The 18,663-nt window shown below is 36.4% G+C and overlaps 1 pseudogene; it reads left to right on the forward strand.

The window, feature by feature from the left end:
- Nucleotides 1–10,337: 10,337 nt before the first annotated feature.
- Nucleotides 10,338–10,883, forward strand: LOC134371589 (28 kDa heat- and acid-stable phosphoprotein-like; annotated as a pseudogene).
- Nucleotides 10,884–18,663: the final 7,780 nt, after the last annotated feature.

The raw sequence follows: 18,663 nt of genomic DNA on the forward strand, positions 1-18,663 counted from the left end.
CCTTAGTCAAACAGGTAAAAGTGAACATCACCAGTAATGGGACATATTGAACCCTGTGCTACCTGAGAGGATGCAGTAGGAGGAATGCAGAACCCACTTTTGTGGTCTTCCTGACAAAGATGCATAACCTGTATCTAATCATAAGGAATCATCAGACAAGCCCAAATTGACCAACATTCTACAAAATAACTGCCTCGTAATCCTTAAAAGTGTCAAAGCCAGGGAAGTCAAAGAAACACAAGAACTCTTTTGTAATTTCTAGCATACAGATCCTATGCATATTTTGTTAGATTTATATCTACGTATTGATCTTTTGTTTGAGTGATTGTAAATGCAATCGTGTTTTAAATTTTGGTTTCCACATGTTTATTGCTAGTATGTAGAAATATAATTAATTTTTATATGTTGACCTTGTATCCTGAAACCTTTCCGAAGTCACTCATTAATTCGAGGAGGTTTTTTCTTAAAGACTCCTTTCTATTTTCTACATAGACAGTCACGTGATCTGATAATAGACACAGTTTTATTTCTATCTTTCCCATCTGTATGCTTTTTATTTCATTTTCCTACTTTATTGCTGGCTAAAACTTCCAGTAGTATTGAGTAAGAGTGGTGAAAGGGGACATTGTTGTTTGATCCTAATATTAAGGAAAAAGCATTCAGTCTTTTACCATTAAAGATGATGCTATCCATTGGGGGGGTGGGTTGCAGATGCTCTTTATTATGTTGAGAATGTTTCCCTCTATTCTTAGTTTGATGAGAGTTTTTGTTTTTTGTGTTTTTTGGTTTTTATCATAAGTGGATGTTGAATTTCATCAAATGATTTTTTTTCTGAATCAATTGATAAGATCATGTGACTTTTCTTCATCTTCTTAATATGGTGGATTATGTTGATTGATTTTTTAAATATTAAACGAGTCTCGCATTGTTGGAAAAAAAACCTTCCTGGTCATGATGTTTATATATGTATATATATTTATGTATTGCTAGATTCAATTGGCTAAAACTTTGTTGGAGATTTTTGTTTTATGTTTATAATATTGGTCTGTTATAGTTTTTTGTACTTTCTTTGTCTGATTTTGGTATCAAGTTTATACTGACCTCATAAAAATGAGTTGGGAAGTGTTCCTTTCTCTTCTATTTTCTGGAGGTTATTATGTAGAATTGGTGTTAATTCTCTTTTAAACATTTGGTAGAACCATCCATTGAAACCATCTGGGCCTAGAGATTTATACTTCAGGCTTTTTAAAAACTATAAATTCAATCCAATCTCTTACATAGTTATTAGCCTATTCAAATTATCTATTTCATATTGGATGAGTTTTAGTAATGGTTCTTTTTAATGAATTAGTCCTTTTCACCTAAACTGTCAAATTTATGCGTGTAGAGTTGTTTGCAATATTCCCCTCTTATCCTTTTAATTTCTACAGGTGTGTGGCAATAGCCCTCATTTCATTCCTAATATTAGTTATTTGTGCCTTCACTCATTTTTTGTTTGTTAGTTTACCAAAAGTTTGTCGATCTATTGATCTTTTCAAAGAACCAGATTTATTTCCCTGATTTACTCTATTGTTTCTCTGCTCTTATGTTTATTGTCATTTACCTTCTGCTCATGTTGGGTTTATTTTTTTCTTCCTTTTCTCATTTCTTAAGTAAGAGCTTAGATCATTAATTTGAGATCATTTCTCATCTAATATAGGCATTTAGTGCTATAAATTTGCCTCTTTGCATTACTTTAGCTGCATCCCACACATTTTCATATGCACTATTTCCATGTTCAATTCATTTAAAAAATTTCCCTTGAGACTGTCTCTTTGACCTGTGGATTATTTCAAAGTATGTTGTTTAATTTTCAAGTCTTCAGAAATTTTTCTCTTTCTTGTCTTTCAATTTTTGATTTCTAGTTTGATTCCATTTGTTAGTGAACACAGTCAGTATGATTCCAATTTTTAAAAAATTTGTTGAGGTTTGTTTTATGATCCAGAATGTAGTCAATCTTGGTAAATGTTCCATGAGCCTTTTGAAAAAATGTATATTCTCTTGTGATTCGAATGGTGTGTAAATATCTACTAGATCATTTTCGTTGTTGGTGGTGTTTAATTCTACTATATTCTTGCTGGTTTTCTGCCCATTAGTTCTATCAGGTGTTAGTGGGTACTGAAGTTTCCAACTATAATTGTGAATTTGTCTCTTTCTTCTTTTAGTTCAATCAGTTTTCGCTTTGCATATTTTGAAGCTCCATTGTTTTGTGCATAAACATTCAGGATTGCTATGTATTCTTGGTAGATAGACTCCTTTATCATTATGTAATGCCTCCCCACCCCCTTTTCCCTGAGAAGTCTTTTCCCTGAAGTCTACTTTATCTGGTATTATATTGCCACTCCTTCTTTCTTTTGATTGATATTTATATGGTATATCTTTTCACCTACCTATATTATTCTTATAGACAGCGTATAGTTGGGTTAATTTTTTTAATTATGCAGAGTTTAATTTTTTTCAACCTATATGTGAAAACCTCTATTTATAACACTTTGAATAAAATGGTTAGAAATACTCATAAAACAACTGTGAAACACTTTTTAAAAAGTTTTTAATTTAGAAAAAGTTTAATTTACTGGAATAATGAATCTTTTAGGGATGATGCAAAGACTCATCATTTTAAAATATGTATATAAGAACCTTATTAACTGTGATACATTATATAATTTATTTTGTGGGGTGCAGTGTATTGTTTCAATACATGCATTTCTGCACAGTGATTTACTTAAGGTAGATGGCATACTTTTGTACCTATTAGGACACCACTTCTCCTTACCCCTCCCCACCCCCATGTTCCCTCTCACCCCTGGCCTCTGGTATTCCTTATTTTATTCTCTACTTCTATAAGGGCCACTTTTCTTTTTTAGATTCCACATATGAGTGAGATCATGTGATATTTATCTTTCTGTGCCTGACTTACTTTCTTAACATGATGTTTTGCAGTTCCATCTATGTTGCTACAAATGATAGGATATCATTTCTTTTTATAGCTGAATAGTATTCCATTATGTATATATATCATAGTTTTCTTATCCATTCATCTATTGATTGGCAGTTACCTTGATTCCTGGATATTATGAATAGTGTTGTGATGAGCATGGGAGCGCAGGTGTCTTTTTGATATATTGATTTCATTTTATTTGGGTATATTGCCAGTAGTTGTATGGCTGGGTCGTAAGGAAGATCTATTTTCAGTTCTCTTAGGAAACTCCATACTGTTTTCTACAATGGCTGTATCAATTTACATTCCCAAAAACAAGGTAGGAGGGGTCCTTTTTCTCTGTATTCTCACTAGCATTTGTTATTTTCTGTCTTGCTGATAATAGCCATTCTAACTGGGGGCAGATGATATCTCATTGTGGTTTTAATTTGCATTTCCCTGATGATTAGTGATGTTGAGAATTTTTTCATGTGATTGTTGGCCATTTATATGTCTTCTTTTGAGAAATGTCTGTACAGGTCCTTTGCCCATTTTTAAATTGGGTTATTTGGTTTTCCTGCTCTTCAGTTGTTTCAGGTCCTGATATATTCTGGATATCAGCCCCTTGTCTGATGTGGAGTTTGAAAACATTTTCTCCCTTTCTGTAGTTTGTCTCTTCACTTTGTTGATAGTGTCCCTTGCTGTGCAGAAGCTTGGTAGTTTGACATAGTCCCTTTTGCAATTTTTGCTTTAGTTGCCTGTGCATTTGTAGTCTTGCTCAAAAAAGCACTTCCATTTCATATAGCATTTCCCCTATGTTTTCTTCTAGTAATTACATGGTTTAGGGTCTTAAACTTAAGTCTTTAATCCATTTTGAGTTGATGTTTCTGTATGGTGAGGGATGGGGTCTAGTTTCAATCTTCCTCATGCAGATATCAAGTTTTCCCAGCACCATTTGTTGAAAAGGCTGTCCTTTCCCTCCTGTATATTTTTGACACATTTGTCCAAAATCAGTTGGCCGTAAGTGTGTGGGTTTGTTTCTGGGCTTCTACTCTGTTCCATTGGTCTATTTGTCAATTTTTATGCCAGTACCATGCTGTTTGGGTTACTATAGCTTCATAGTATATTTTGAAGTCAGGAAGCGTGATGCCTCCAACTTTGTTCTTTTCATTCAAGATCACTTTAGCCATATGGGGTCTTTTGTGGTTCCATACAAATTTTAAGATCATTTTTTCTATTACTGTGAAGAATGTCATTGGTATTTTGATAGGGATTACATTGAATGTGTAGATTGCTTTATGTGATTTGGACATTTTCATGACATTTATTCTTCCAACCCATGAGAATGGAATATCTTTGCATTTATTTGTGTTCTCTTCCATTTTTTTCACACTTCATTGTTTTAATTGTAGAGGTCTTTCATCTCCTTGGTTAAATTTACTCCTATGTATTTCACTTTGGGGGTGACTATTGCAAATGGGATTACTTTCTTGATTTCTTCTTCAGCTATTTTGTTACTGGTGTATAGAAAGTCTGTTGGTTTTTGAATGCTGCTTTTGTATCCTGCCTCGGCACTGAATTCATTTATTAGTTCTAGTAATTTTTTGGTGGAGTCTTTAGGGTTTTCTATGTATATGATCATGTCATCTGCAAAAAGGGATAGTTTGACTTCCTCATTTCTGATTTGGATGCCTGTTATTGCTTTCTCTTGCCTTATTGCACTGGCTAGAACTTCCAATACTATGTTGAATAAGAGTGGGAAAATGGGCATTCTTGTCTTGTTCCAGATCTTAGAGGAAAAGCCTCCAATTTTTGTCTATTCAGCATGATATCAGCTGTGGGTTTGTCTTACATGGTCTTTATTGTGTTTAGGTACATTCTTTCTACACCTAGTTTGTTGAATGTTTTTTATCATGAAGGGGTGTTGCATTTTATCAAATGCTTTTTCTGCATTTATTGAAACAATCACATGTTCTTTTTTCTTCATTCTGTTGATGTGCAGATTGTTTTGCATATGTTGAACCATCTTTGCATCCCTGGGATGAATCCCACTTGATCATGGTGAATGATCTTTTTAATGTGTTATTGGATTCTGTTTGGTATTATTTTAATGAGGATCTTCACATCTGTGTTTATTGGGAATATTGGTCTGTAGTTTTCTTTTTTTGTTGTATCTTTTTCCAGTTTTGGTACAAGGTTAATGTTGGCCTCATGGAATGAGTTTGGAAGTATTCTCTCCTCTTCAACTTTCTGGAAGAATTTGAGAAGAATTGATATTAGTTCTTCTTCAAATGCTTGGTAGAATTCAGCAGTGAAGCCATCTGATCCTGGGGTTTTCTTTGTTAGAGACTTCCTATTACTGCTCCAATCTCATTACTCATTATTGGTCTGTTTAGACTTTCTAATTCTTCATGATTCAACCCCGGTAAGTTGAATGTGTCCAGGAATTTATCTGCTTCTTTGAGGTTTTCCAGTTTGTTCTCATATACTTGTTCATAGTAGTCTCTTATGATCATTTGCTTTTCTCTGGTATCAGTTGTAATGTCTCCTTTTTCTTTTCCTGATTTCACTTATTTGAGTCTTCTCTCTCTTTCTCTTTGTTTGTCTAGCTAAAGACATCAATTTTGATTACGTTTTTAAAAAACTAATGCTTTGTTTCATCAACCTTTTGTATTGTTTTTAAATTTCTAGTTCATTTATCTCTGCTCTGATCTTTGTTATTTCTCTCCTTCCATTGATTTTGGGTTTGGCTTATTCTTGTTTTTCTAGTTCCTTGAAGTGTAATTTTAGGTTGCTTATTTGAAGTTCTTCTTCTTTTTTGATGTAGGCATTTATTGCTATAAACTTCCCTCTTACAACTGCTTTTGTCATATCCCATAGGTTCCAGTATGTTGTATTTTCATTTTCATTTCTCCCCAGAAATTTTTTAATTTCCTTTTTGATTTCTTCTTTGACCCATGATGTTTAATTTCCATGTACTTATACAGTGTCTAGTGTTGCTTTTGTTGTTGATTTCTAGTTTTATTCCATTGAGGTTGGACAAGGTAATTGATACAATTTCAATTTTTTCAAATTTGTTGATACTTGTTTTGTAACCTAACATATAATCTATTATGAAGAATGTTCCTTGCGCTGCTGAGAAGAATGTGTATTCTTCAGCTGTTGGATAAAATGTTTTATATATGTCCATAAAGTCAGTCCATAGGCTGATTTTAAGTCCAATCAGCCTAGAATAGAGATTAATTCTGATGTTTCCTGGTTAATTTTCTGTCTGGATGATCCGTTCTTTGCTAAAACTGGGGTATTAAAGTCCCCAACTATTATTGTATTGGAGTCTATTTCTCCCATTAGGTCTAATAGTAATCGCTTTATACAACTGGGTGCTCCAGAATCAGGTGAGTATATATGTAGAATTGTTATATCCTTTTGTTGAACTGATCCCTTTATCATTATATAATGATCTTGCTTATCTTTTTTTACCTGTTTTCACTTGAAGTCTATTTTATCTTATATAAGTATATCTATTCCTGCTCTTTTTCAGTGTCCATTTATGTGAAATATCTTTTTCCATCCCTTCACTTTCATTTGGTGGGTGTCTTTATAGGTGAAGTGAGTTTCTTATATGCAGCATATTGTTGGTTCTTGTTTTATAATCCATTGTGCCACTCTGTGTCTTTTAATTGGGGCACTTAATCCATTTACATTTAGAGTTATTACTGATATATAGGGACTTCTTACTGCCATTTTGTTATTCTTCTCTTGTTGTTTTGTTGATCTTTTTTTCCCCTTTTTCTGATCTTACTGTTTTCCTTTGTGATTGAGTGATTTCCTATAGGAGTATATTTTGATTTCTTGCTATTTATTTTGAGTTTGTCTCTTATAAGTTTGTGTTATGGTTACCATGAGGATTACAAAAAAAATGTTATAGTCATAAGCAATTAGTTTAGACTAATAACAATTTAACTTTGATATCTAAGAAAAAAACAAAAACAAAGCCAACTCTACACTTTGGTGTTATACCCCCCCACTTTTGGAATTTTGTTGTTTCAAGTTACATTTATTAATATTGTCTATCTCTTATATTGTTGCTGTATATGTTATCATCTTGTTAGATTTGTCCTTTAGTCTTCATACTAAGGATGTAAGCAGTTTATTCACCAACTTTACAACATCAGAGTGTTCTGATGTTGTCTGTGAACTTACATTACTAATGAGTTATGTACCTTCAGATGTTTCTTTGCTGCTCCTTTACATCATCTTCTTTCAGAGTGAAGAACTCTCTTTAGCATTTCTTGTAAAGCAGGTCTCGTGTTGATGAATTCTCTTAGCATTTGTTTGTCTGGGAAAGACTTTATTTCTTCATATTTGAAGTTTAGTTTTGCTGGGTACAGAATTCTTGGCTGACAGTCTTTTTCCTTGAGCACTGTGAATGTGTCATCCCATTCTCTTCTGGCCTGTAGGGTTTCTACTGAGAAATCTGCTGAGAGATTGGGGCTCCATTAAATGTTATGTGTTTCTTTTCTCTTGCTGCTTTCAGTATTCTTTCTTTGTATTTGGTTTTCGATAATGTGATTATGATGTGCTTTGGGGTGTTCCTCCTTGGATTGAATTTGATTGGTGAGCTCTGAGCTTCCTGTACCTGGATGCTGTCATCTTTCTTCATACATGGGAATTTTTTGCCCTTATTTCCTTGAATATGCTTTCTACATCTCTCCTTTTTTCTCTTGTACGCCAGATATGTGAAGATTATTTCTCTCAAGAGAGTCTCATATTTGCCGTATTTCTTTTTTCTTACCCTTTTTTCAATTTGTTCCTCCGTATTGATAATTTCATGTGTTTTATCTTCTAGCTCATTGATTCTTTATTTAGTTTGATTAAGTCTGCTGTTGGAGATTTCAGATAATGCATTCTTTATTTCGAGAATTTTAAAAAATTGATTCAACTCCTTTGTCAAGCTTCTCCTTCTGCTTCTGGATTGTTTTCCAGGTATTACTTCATTTTCTTTCTGTATTTCTTATGACTCCCTGAACGTCCTTAAGAAGGTTATTCTGAATTCTCAACCGAACATTTCATAAATCTGCAGCTCCTCGGGATCCATTGCTGGTGCTTTGTTTCCTTTGATGATGTCATATTTCTCTGTTCTTTCTCTATCTTTGTGTCTCTATGTTGAGGCCTGGGCATTTTAGGAAACTGCTACCTCTTCTAGGTTTTATAGGTATTTTTAGGTGGTGTTAGACTTTTAGTGATTAATATCAGAGATTAGTCTCAGATTTGCCAGGTTTTTTCCCATTCTGTGGTGGATTATATTAGCTAACACCACCACTTAAACTCTGTACTAGAACTAATTTTTTATCCTTTGGTTAATTCCAAAATTGGGGGAACTCCCTGTGGGGACCAGCACTGAAGCCCTGTGGTTGAGCTAAATTGCTGCTTTGTTGCTGATTCTCTGGAAAAGGCTTTTGTGCAGATCAGATATTAATTGTTGGCCTTTTAATTACTTCCAGGTGTTGTGAGGTTAGACACACTTGAGCTGTGTAGAAATTCTGCCCTGGGGCTGAGTCTTTGCAGCAAACTGCACTTCCTGCAGTTCTATTGCCCTCAGCAGTCTCTGCTGAGTGGGCCTGTGCTGATGGGAATGCAGATCAACTGCCCACACAGTGCCCCAAGGTTCCCCCCAGCAGGCCAGCCTCCCTCCAACCCCCACACTCCAAGTGTTCCTGGGAGTCAGGCAGTGACCAGATCCCTTATGATGACTCACCAGCCTCTGGGTAGCTCCTTTCTTTTGTTGACAGTGGCCCCTCATTCCTATTTGGGTTCATGGGAACCCTGTCAGTGATCTTGCTGTCCTGGGGCTGGTATACTATGCTCAGGGGCTCTCTTCTCCCCTGCAGACTCCAAGCAACTTTATGCATAGGGCTCGGCTATGGCTTTTGACAGCTCCTGATTCATATGCCACAACTTCTTCCAGCCCCTCATCTGGCTGGCCCTGAAGTGGCCAGGGCTCTAAATGGTTGGAGCAATCCCTTATCCCTCTTGCTGTAGCTTTTTCTACCTTCATGAACTTCGTGAGTCTTTCCTCTTCTTCCACTGAGCTCTAGTGGTCCCAGGTTGGCAATCTTTGCTTTTAAATAGTTATAAGTTGATTGGTTGTTGGGGAGAGTGATGCTGGTGACCATCTATTGCACCATCTTGATGACATCCCTTCTTTTTACTTTTTTAGCGTGACTACTAGGAAATGTTAACTTACATATGGGTTCAAATTTGTGGCTTATTATATTTCTGTTGAACAGTGCTATTTCATTTTTTTATTTTTATTTTTTTTATTTTTCTGACAGTGCTATTTTAAAACCTGCATTTTGTGAAAGAATATTGTGCTATGAAGCTGCCCATACTGCAGTTAATGACATTAACAGGTGGAAAGATTTTGCATGCCCAATGAAATGAAAAATTATCCCATACATTTCTATTTTCTTTCCAGACTAAATCTGTGATTTAGTGATAAATCATACAAATATCTTGAAATACATGTTATATTATCTGCTTTCAAGGACAGCCATTTATGTGATTATGACTTCTTTTCCCATAGGGGAGGGAACATGAAAGAGAATTGCAATAAAAATGTCCATTCACTATAAAGTTTTAATAATAAATATTTTAGAATATCACTAAAGCATGATAAATTAATGTGCATGCATCATTTTAGCATAAATTTACAAAATGTAAGTATGACTAGCCATAAGCCCTTACCGAACAGGTGTGTTTTGTTATTGCTGCTGTTTAATTAGGTCTCTCAAGTGTCTTTTCATCTACAGCAGTCCCCTTGCTGCTACTTCACCTTTTTTTTTTCATGACATTGACTTTTTGAAGATTCCAGGTCAATTACCTTGTTAAATGCCCTACATGGTGTTCTTTAACTTGTCCCACTGTTCCCTGAATTCCTGGAAACTGAAGATCAGGCCTAGAGAAGCTTCTTATGCTCAGACCACACATTTTGTAAGAATACTTCACAGACGATGTTGTATACTTAATATTGCATCATAGTTGGAAGTATATATATCAAGTTTTTCTATGATTCATGATGCTGAGTTTGATCACTTGCTTAAGGGTGGTGATTGCCAGATTTCTTCCTTGCAAAGGTATATGTTTCCATTTGCAATTAATAATCTGCAGGATAATACCAAGTAAGTTGTTGCTTACTTAATAACTGTTCACCTAATGGCTGTGATATCTATTGCCAATCCTTGCTTAAACAAATTATTTCATTAGTAGTTGCACAATGGTGATTCTTAAATTCTCTAATTCCTTTTACATCTATTAGCTAGCACTCTTCTATAAAAAATCACCTTTTTCATCTGTTGCAGCAGCCATTGAAACCACAATGTCTCAAGGAGCGAGAAAGAGAGACCCCAGAGGCCAGGCAAAGCAGTGCATGAGCCCTGATATCGACACACAGCTCCGGGCTGAAAAGCAGACTAGGGAAGAAGAGCAACAAGGAGAAAAAGGTGTAGATGGGGCTGCAGATGACCTCAAAAAGAAGAAAGCTCTAGAACCAGATGAGAGAGAAGACGAAGAAGATGACCACCAGCAGAAGTGCAAAGTGTGGAAGCGCTCACGGACATGGAGAACCATGCCAACTGGGTGGCACAGACAACCCAAAAGGTCACACGGTTGGATCTGGATGGGCCAAAAGAGCTTTCAAGGAGAGAATGAGGAAAAATTAAGAAGCAGAAAGCAAAGGAACGTTACATGAAAATGCGTTTAGCTGGGAAGACACAGCAAGCCAAGGCCGGCGTTGCCTGGCTGGCTTTCATCTAGAAAATCTAGAAACAGCTGGCAAAATTAGAAAAAGAAAGAAGAGAGGAAAGCAAAACACAATGCGACTTCATCAGGAAAATGAATGCAGTCGCTCTCCTTGAATAAGTAAGTGCAGCCTGCGGGAGGAGATGCCAGAGAACCGGGCTGCACTGCCAGGACCTCTGCTGTGTCTCACCTACTCTGGGCCCTGGTGCCACTGCACAGCCCCTCAGGGCCAGGAGCTCCCTGCTGCCAGCGGCTTCTTCTTCGTCTTGCCACAGAAATCATTTGGGGGATGTTCGGGGGTTCTTAGGGGGAGGTTAGCTACTATCTTGGAGACAGAAAGATGCAGGACAGCATTTCACATGTAACCATTTGAATGTTTTTGCTATTTTTAGAATTCAGAGCCCTCGGTGGTAGTGGTGGTGGGGTACCTGGAAGGTGGGGTAAGAAGAGTTTCTATTCATCTGGTAGACTGCATGTTAGTGAGCGGTTGTGCCAGGGGGCAGCTGCTGACCATTTTGTGACAACCAGCCCCAGTCTGTGTTGCCTGGGTGCTCACTCAGAGAGGGCCTGTCTCTGGGAGCCCGTGCCCTGGGTCTGTGAGGGTTATGACCTGTCCTTGACCAGTCCCCTCCAACTGAGTCTTCTCTGCTCTGCTCTTCCCTGCCCCATTCCCACCCACCTGGCCAAGGCCAGTGCCCATTTTTAATCCTACCCATTGATCATTTCAAGAAACCTCTGTTTATTGTGCAGCACCCAGGCAAAACATGCTCCACAAACTCAACTTGTATATTTGGCAGATTAAACTTGACATTACCGTTAAAAAAAAGCCTTTTTCTTTTTTTTCTCTTTTTATTAACATAAATTCAGAGGTTGTTATTTATGCAATACTTTACAACTAATCACAGTCATCATTCATTTTGATGCTTGAATTATTCCAAATTTGGTCAGTGACCTTTAGACATGCCCCACCATTCCTGGAGCACTTCCTTGTTTTCTGGCACAATAAAATGTCCTAGGATACCCTGTACTTTCTCTGCCCCAGATTAGGCCTCCTTTAGTGAAGAAAGATTTAGAAGCCAGGATCTGGACACTCGGAGTGCTCAGTGCAACTAGGTCTCTCAATAAACAATTGTTTTGGTTTTTTTTTTTTAATTGAGATACCATTCACATAAAATTCATACTTTGAAAATGTACAATTCAAAATGCAAATCAAAACCACAATGAGATCCACTTTATACCCATTAGGATGGCTATCATAAACAATAAGAACAACAGAAAATAACAAGCCTTGATGAGGATCTGGAGAAATTGGAACCCTTGTGCACTGTTGGTGGGAATGTAAAATGGTATAGCCACTATGGAAAACAGCGTGGTCACTTCTCAAACAAATTGAAAATAAAATTACAGTTATGATCCAACAATTTCACTTCTGGCATATACCCAAAAGAATTGAAAGCAAAGACTTAAATTGATATTTGTACATCCATGTTCTTAGTGGCATTATTCACAATAGCCAAAAGGTGGAAGCAACCCAAGTATTCATTAACAGATGAGTGGGTAAACAAAAATGTGGTATGTCCATACAATGGAATGTTACTCAGCCTTAAAAAGGAAGAAAATTCTGACACATGCTACAACATGGATGAACCTTGAAGACATTATGCTAAGTAAAATAAGGCAGCCACAAAAGGACAAATTTCACTTACATGAGCCACCTAGAATAGTCAAATTCATAGAGACAGAAAGTAGAATGGTGGTTGCCAGGGGCTGGAGGAAGAGAGGGATGGGGAGTTACTGTTTAGTGATGTAATGGATTGAATTATGTCCCCCCAAAATTCACTGAAGCTTGAATTGTGTCCCCCAAGTTTTATGTATTAGAAACTTGGCCCCCACTGTGACTGTTAAGAAGGTGGGAAATCCTATTACGGTAATTGAAAGGTGTAGCCTTGAAGAAGTGATTAGATTTTAAGACCAAGCAATAGTGAATGGATTAATAATGGTGGACAGGGGCATGGTTCTGAGGGATTTAAAAGGGGAGCATGAAGAATCTGTCCCTCTCTCTTGCTCTCTCTGCTCTACCATTTTTGCAATGTGAGACCCTCAAAGGAAAGTCACCCCCAAAGGAAATCTTCACCAGATGTGTTCCCTGGACATTGGACTTCCTAGCCTTTGAAACTGTAAGCAATAAATTTTGTTTTCTTTATAAATCACCCAATTTCAGGTATTTTGTCATAAGCAACAGAAACAGACTAATACAAGTCAGTATAGAATTTCACTTTGAGAAGATGAAAAAGTTCTGGAGATGGCTGGTGATGATGGTTGTACAACAATGTGAATGTACTTACTGCCACTGAGCTATACACTTTAAATAGTTAAAATGGTAAATTTTATGTTATGAATATTTTACCACAATTAAAAATTTTTTTCCGCAGTTATTGGTATGTTCACAGAATTGTATAACCATCATTGCTATCTAATTTTAGAATGTTTTCATTTTCCTCTCCAAAGAAACCCAATGCACAATTAGCCACCATTCCCCATTCCCTCCTCCCCCAGCCTCTGGCAACCACTAATCTACTTTTTGTCTCTACGTATTTGCCTTTTCTGAACATTCCATATACGTGAAATTATAAAATATGTGGCCCTTGTGTCTTCCACTCAGCATAATGATTTCAAGGATCATCCATTGTTATTCCATGTATCAGTACTTCATTTCTTTTCATGGCCAAATAGTATTCCATTGTATAGATATGAATAAACACATTTTGTTTATTCATTAGTTCATTATTTGGGTTGTTTTCATGTTTCAACTATTACGAATTATGCTGCTATGAACATTAGAGTACAAATTTTTGCATGAACAAATGTTTACAATTTTCTTGGGTATATACTTAAGAGTAGAATTGCTAGGTTACATAGTAACTCAATGTTTAACTTTTCAAGGACCTGCCAAACTGTTTTCCATAGTGGCTGCACCATATTACGTTCTCACCAACATATGAGGGTTTCAGGTGAACAGTTTTTGAATGTTGTTATTTTCTAAACTTCCGAAAAGTTTTATAACGTGGTTTAAATTACATAGGTTTTGCTTTGTTTTGCCTTGGAAATCTGTAATAAAATATGCTGGGAATGTTACACACATGAAAAATGAACTATTTTAATAATAAAATACATAGCACACCATTTGTTATCTATAATCCTGATTATTTTTCCTGTGGCCTCCTGACTATTTGCTTGACAGGTACGGATGCAATGATTCTCAGACATACCTGGCATGTTGGGCCAGACGGAGTGATATAGGGCTCAGCACCATTTCCACCGTTCCTCCACAATGCAGAGCAGCAGGAGCTACATTTTGTCGAATGTTCCCCTGCCGGGTTGGTATTTGCCTTGGGAGGAACTTGGGGGGAATTTGGAAGGCAGAAGGGAAGGGGAATCTGTTATTCTCCAGGGGCGGTGACAGCCAAATGCTGATCAGATGTAAGATTCTCCGAGACCTTCCAGCAAGCTCTTAGGAGCCATCTATTCAGGCTGACATCCTCAGCGTCCACTTCTACTTTCGCACCAGATGCCCTGCGCTCCAGTTCCTTCATTTTGCCAACAACCTTGTAAGCCCCCTGATGCTGTGTATATATATATATATTAAACCCTCCGCACTCAGAACACAGTGGCTTGTGTTTTTCCTAACAGACTCGGAATACACATGTATATGGGGGATGGGAGTGGGCATATTTAAAATACAATGAAGGAGAACAAAACTGGCCTGTCTAGAAGCAGACTTTCTTCACTACCGGCCAGTTTCTGTTTTGGAGCCAAACTGGAGTTCGCCCTTGCTATCCTTAATTTATCATGAGCATTAAAAAAAGAAAGAAAGAAAGGAAAGTTTAATGAAAAACTCATTGTAAATATACATTTAATGATAGAATAATAATCCACCAAACAGATATCCCATAATTTAATGAATTAGTCCCATAAATGTTAGCATTTAGGTTTTTTAAAAATTATTTTAGCTATTAGAAATGGTCCTGAAAAGAGTGACTTTTAAAATTATTTCCTTTAGATGGTGCTGTGGGTCAAACGTGTCTCTCAAAAGTTCATATATTTGAAACTTGATCCCCATTGTAACAGTATTAAGAGGGTGGGAAATCCGATTATGGTATATTAAAGTGAGGCCTTTAAGAGGTGATTGGATTGTGAGGACTATGCCATTGTGAATGGATTGGTCCATTCATGGAGTAATGGGTTAATGGTTTAATGAGTTGTCATGGGTGTGGTTCTGATGGCTTTATTGGAAGAGCAAGTGAGAAGGTTAGCTCTCTTGCTCTTGCAATTCTCTCCATGTGATACCCTGCCTCCTGTAGAAAGGCACCACCAAGAAGAAGGCCCTCGCCAGTTGTGTCCCCTGGACCGGGGAATTCCCAACCTCCAAAACTTAAAGAAATAAATTTCATTTCTTTGTAAATTACCCAGCTTCAGGTTTTCTGTTATAAGTAACAGAAAACTGACTTACACAGATGGGGTCCAAAAAGTGATAACTGGTTCAAAAATATAAACATATTAAAGATTATCAATACACATGTTTAGATTGGTTCCCCAAATGTAGCAATTTATATATCCACCTTACTGAACAAGAATTTGTCTGGCCTCTCCATGGCTGCCATCAAATACTGTCATTTAACAATAATATTTGCTAATATGATAGGTATGATTTAGGTTTAAAAATTCCGGTTTACTTTTCATTCACTTGTTGATTAACTATTTCTTTTCTGTCCTTCCTTTCCTTTCCTTCCTAATTTCATTCCCTTTCCTTCCTTCCTTCCTTCCTTTTTCTTTTTTCTTTCCTTCCTTCCTTTTTTGTCCTTCCTCCCCCTTTCCTTCCATCCTTTCTCCCTTTCCAGAATTCAGATCCTTTGCCTACAAATCTGTCAAATGTTGTTATGTTTTTGTAAATTCCCCCAACTTCATGTTGCCTATAACTTTGTGTATATTTTATTATATATTTTTACATTCGCATGTAGGAAAAAACCTATTTCTTCAGTTGGTTAGAGTGTGCTGATAACACTAAGGTCCAGGGTTTGATCCCTGTACCAGCCAGCTGCAAAAAAAAAAAAAAAAAAAAACCTATTTCTTTAGCATTCCTAACATTGTTTTTAATCTTTGAAAGTTTATTTGCTACTCAGAAATCTGATAAATTATTAACCTCTTGCTATGGGTTGGATGTGTCCCCCAAAAGTTCATGTATTGGAGACTTGATCCCCATTGTAGAAGTATTAGTAGGGTGGGAAATCTGATTACAGTATTTGAAATGGGGGGGCCTTTAAAAGAGATGGTTGGATCATGAGGACTATGCCCTCCTGAATGGATTAATCCATTCGTGGAGTAATGGGTTAATGGTTTAATGGGTTATCATGGGCATAGACTGGTGACTTCATAAGACCTTGTGGTCATAAGGCTGCACTATAACCAGCTGTGCTAACTGGCCAGCCCTCTGTGACTTTATATGAAGAGCACATGAAAACACTCCTGCCATTCCTGCCATGTGATACCCTGCATTGCCAGGCCCTTACTAGATGTGTCCCCTGGACCATGTACTTCTCAGCCTCCAAAACCGTAAGAAATAAATTTAATTTTTTATAAATTACCCAGTTTCAGTTATTCTGTTAGGAGCAACAGAAGACAGAGTAATACACCTCTATTTTCTATTATTTATGACTTGATTTAAAATTTATGGCGTAATTTTATACATTAACTTGACTTACCTAAACTTTTTTTTTTTGGTATATACTAAAAGATCTAACTTAATTTTTCTTCAAAATAGTTTCTTGAGCACTCTTTGGACAAAGCCTACCTTCATGTAATTGTATTTATAGATCTTTACTGCAGCTCTTATTAATAACTAAAACATGCTTGTTGAAAAAGTTCAAAACCCAGAAATACATAATGTGAAAAGTAAATAATCCCATCCCTTAGAGATAATTTTAAAATGATGATTTAATAAATTTTTAAACCTTTAGCTTTTTAAAATTGAGGTATTTTTTCAAAAATAATATACATAGATTTTAAGTGTGCAGTGTGATGAGTTTTGACAAATATACCCCACCCAATGAAGATATAAAACATTTCTACACCCAGAAAGTTCCCCTTGCTCCTTTCCAGTCAAGCCCCATTCCCCCCAAAGCAAAAACTATTCTAATTTAATCATTATAGTTTAGTCTCGATTGTCCTTGAACTTCGTATGAATGGGATCATAAGTACAAACTCATCTGTGTCTGGTTTCTTTCAGTCAACATAAAGCTTTTGAGACTCATCCATGTCATTCTATGCATTAGCAGTTTGTTCCTATTTATTGCTGGATAGTATTCCATCATATGGATAAACCATAATTTATTTACCTATTCACATATTAATGGACATTAGGGTTCTTTCCAGTTTGGGGCTATGTTAAACAAATCTGCTAAGAACATACACACTTTTCTGTGCATCTTTCTAGGAGTGGAATTACTGGGTCGTAGGGTACGTGCAACTTTAACTTCATGAGAAACTGACACAATTTTCCAGAAGCAGTTGTACCATTTAACCACCCACCACTAGTATTGAACAGCTGCTCTACATCCTCTGTAACACTTTGTATTATTTTTTCTGCATGTGATGATAATTTTAATAGTTTTTAAAATTTTGGCATAATCACAAATTTAGAGAAAGATGTAAGTTCAATACGAAGAACTTTTTTTATTGAACCATTGTAGGTAAGTTGCCAACCCGATGCCCCATTTCCCCCTAATTTTTTGTGTGTATTGCATACAAACAAGGACATTTTCCTACATAACCACAATATAACCATCAAAATTAGGAAATTATCATTGGTGCATACAACCACCTATCCTCAGACCCTGTACAGGCTTTAAAAATTATCCCAATAACGTTCTTTCTGGTAAAAGAATACAGTTCAAAAATTATATGCTGCATTTAGTTGTCAAATCTCTTTAGTCACCATCAAACTGAACTGTTCTCAGATTTCCTAGACTTGCATAACCTTGATACTTTTGAAGTTTATGGGTCAGTCATATTGTAGGACATCCCGAAATTTGAGTTTGTCTAATGTTTCTACATAGTTACATTCAGATTATGTATCTTTGGCAAGATTATCATAGAAGGCACATGACTTTAATTTGTCCCCTTACTGACAATGTCCACTTTGATCACTTGAATAAAGTGGCGTTTGCAAGGTTTCTCCATTACAAAGTTCCTCTTATCCCTTCGTAATTGACACTTTTGTGGGGAGATACTCTGAGATTAGGTAATTATTCCATTGCTTTCCATACTTTTAATTTGTTCATTTATCAACTTATATATGTATAAACTTGTGGTTTCCTATATTATTCAGTGGGCCATAATCTATTATTTATTTTGATACTCAAATTGTACTAAATTTGGCCCTGCAAGCTGACCTCTTTGTCCTTTTGACATGTTCCTATCATTCTTGGAACCATACCTTGCTTTCTGGAACAAGACTATCCAGAGTCACCTGTGCTTTTCCTGCCCAGCCCTGGAATCAGCCATTTCTCCAAGGAGCCCTAGTTTCTTTTAGTGGAGAATGGTACTTAGAAACTAAGATTTAGGCACTTGGTGTCCCCATTATTGTTGGCATATTACTGCTTCCAGGACCTCTCTCGAGACAGAACTAGGGAATATAGATGGACACACACACACACACACACACACACACACACACACACACACACACACCCCTCCATCTATGTTTATTTATATACCTATCTACATGTATTGAAAACCATGAGTCTACACTAATACATCCAATGCCAATTAAATACCATAAGGTTCATCTTAGTTTTCCCCCTTTCTATATTTGTGGCTCTTTACTCTGACATATGTTATCCTTATTA

The sequence above is a fragment of the Cynocephalus volans genome, chromosome 3 (genome assembly GCF_027409185.1).
Source record: "Cynocephalus volans isolate mCynVol1 chromosome 3, mCynVol1.pri, whole genome shotgun sequence".
In the NCBI taxonomy this organism is placed as follows: Eukaryota; Metazoa; Chordata; class Mammalia; order Dermoptera; family Cynocephalidae; genus Cynocephalus; species Cynocephalus volans.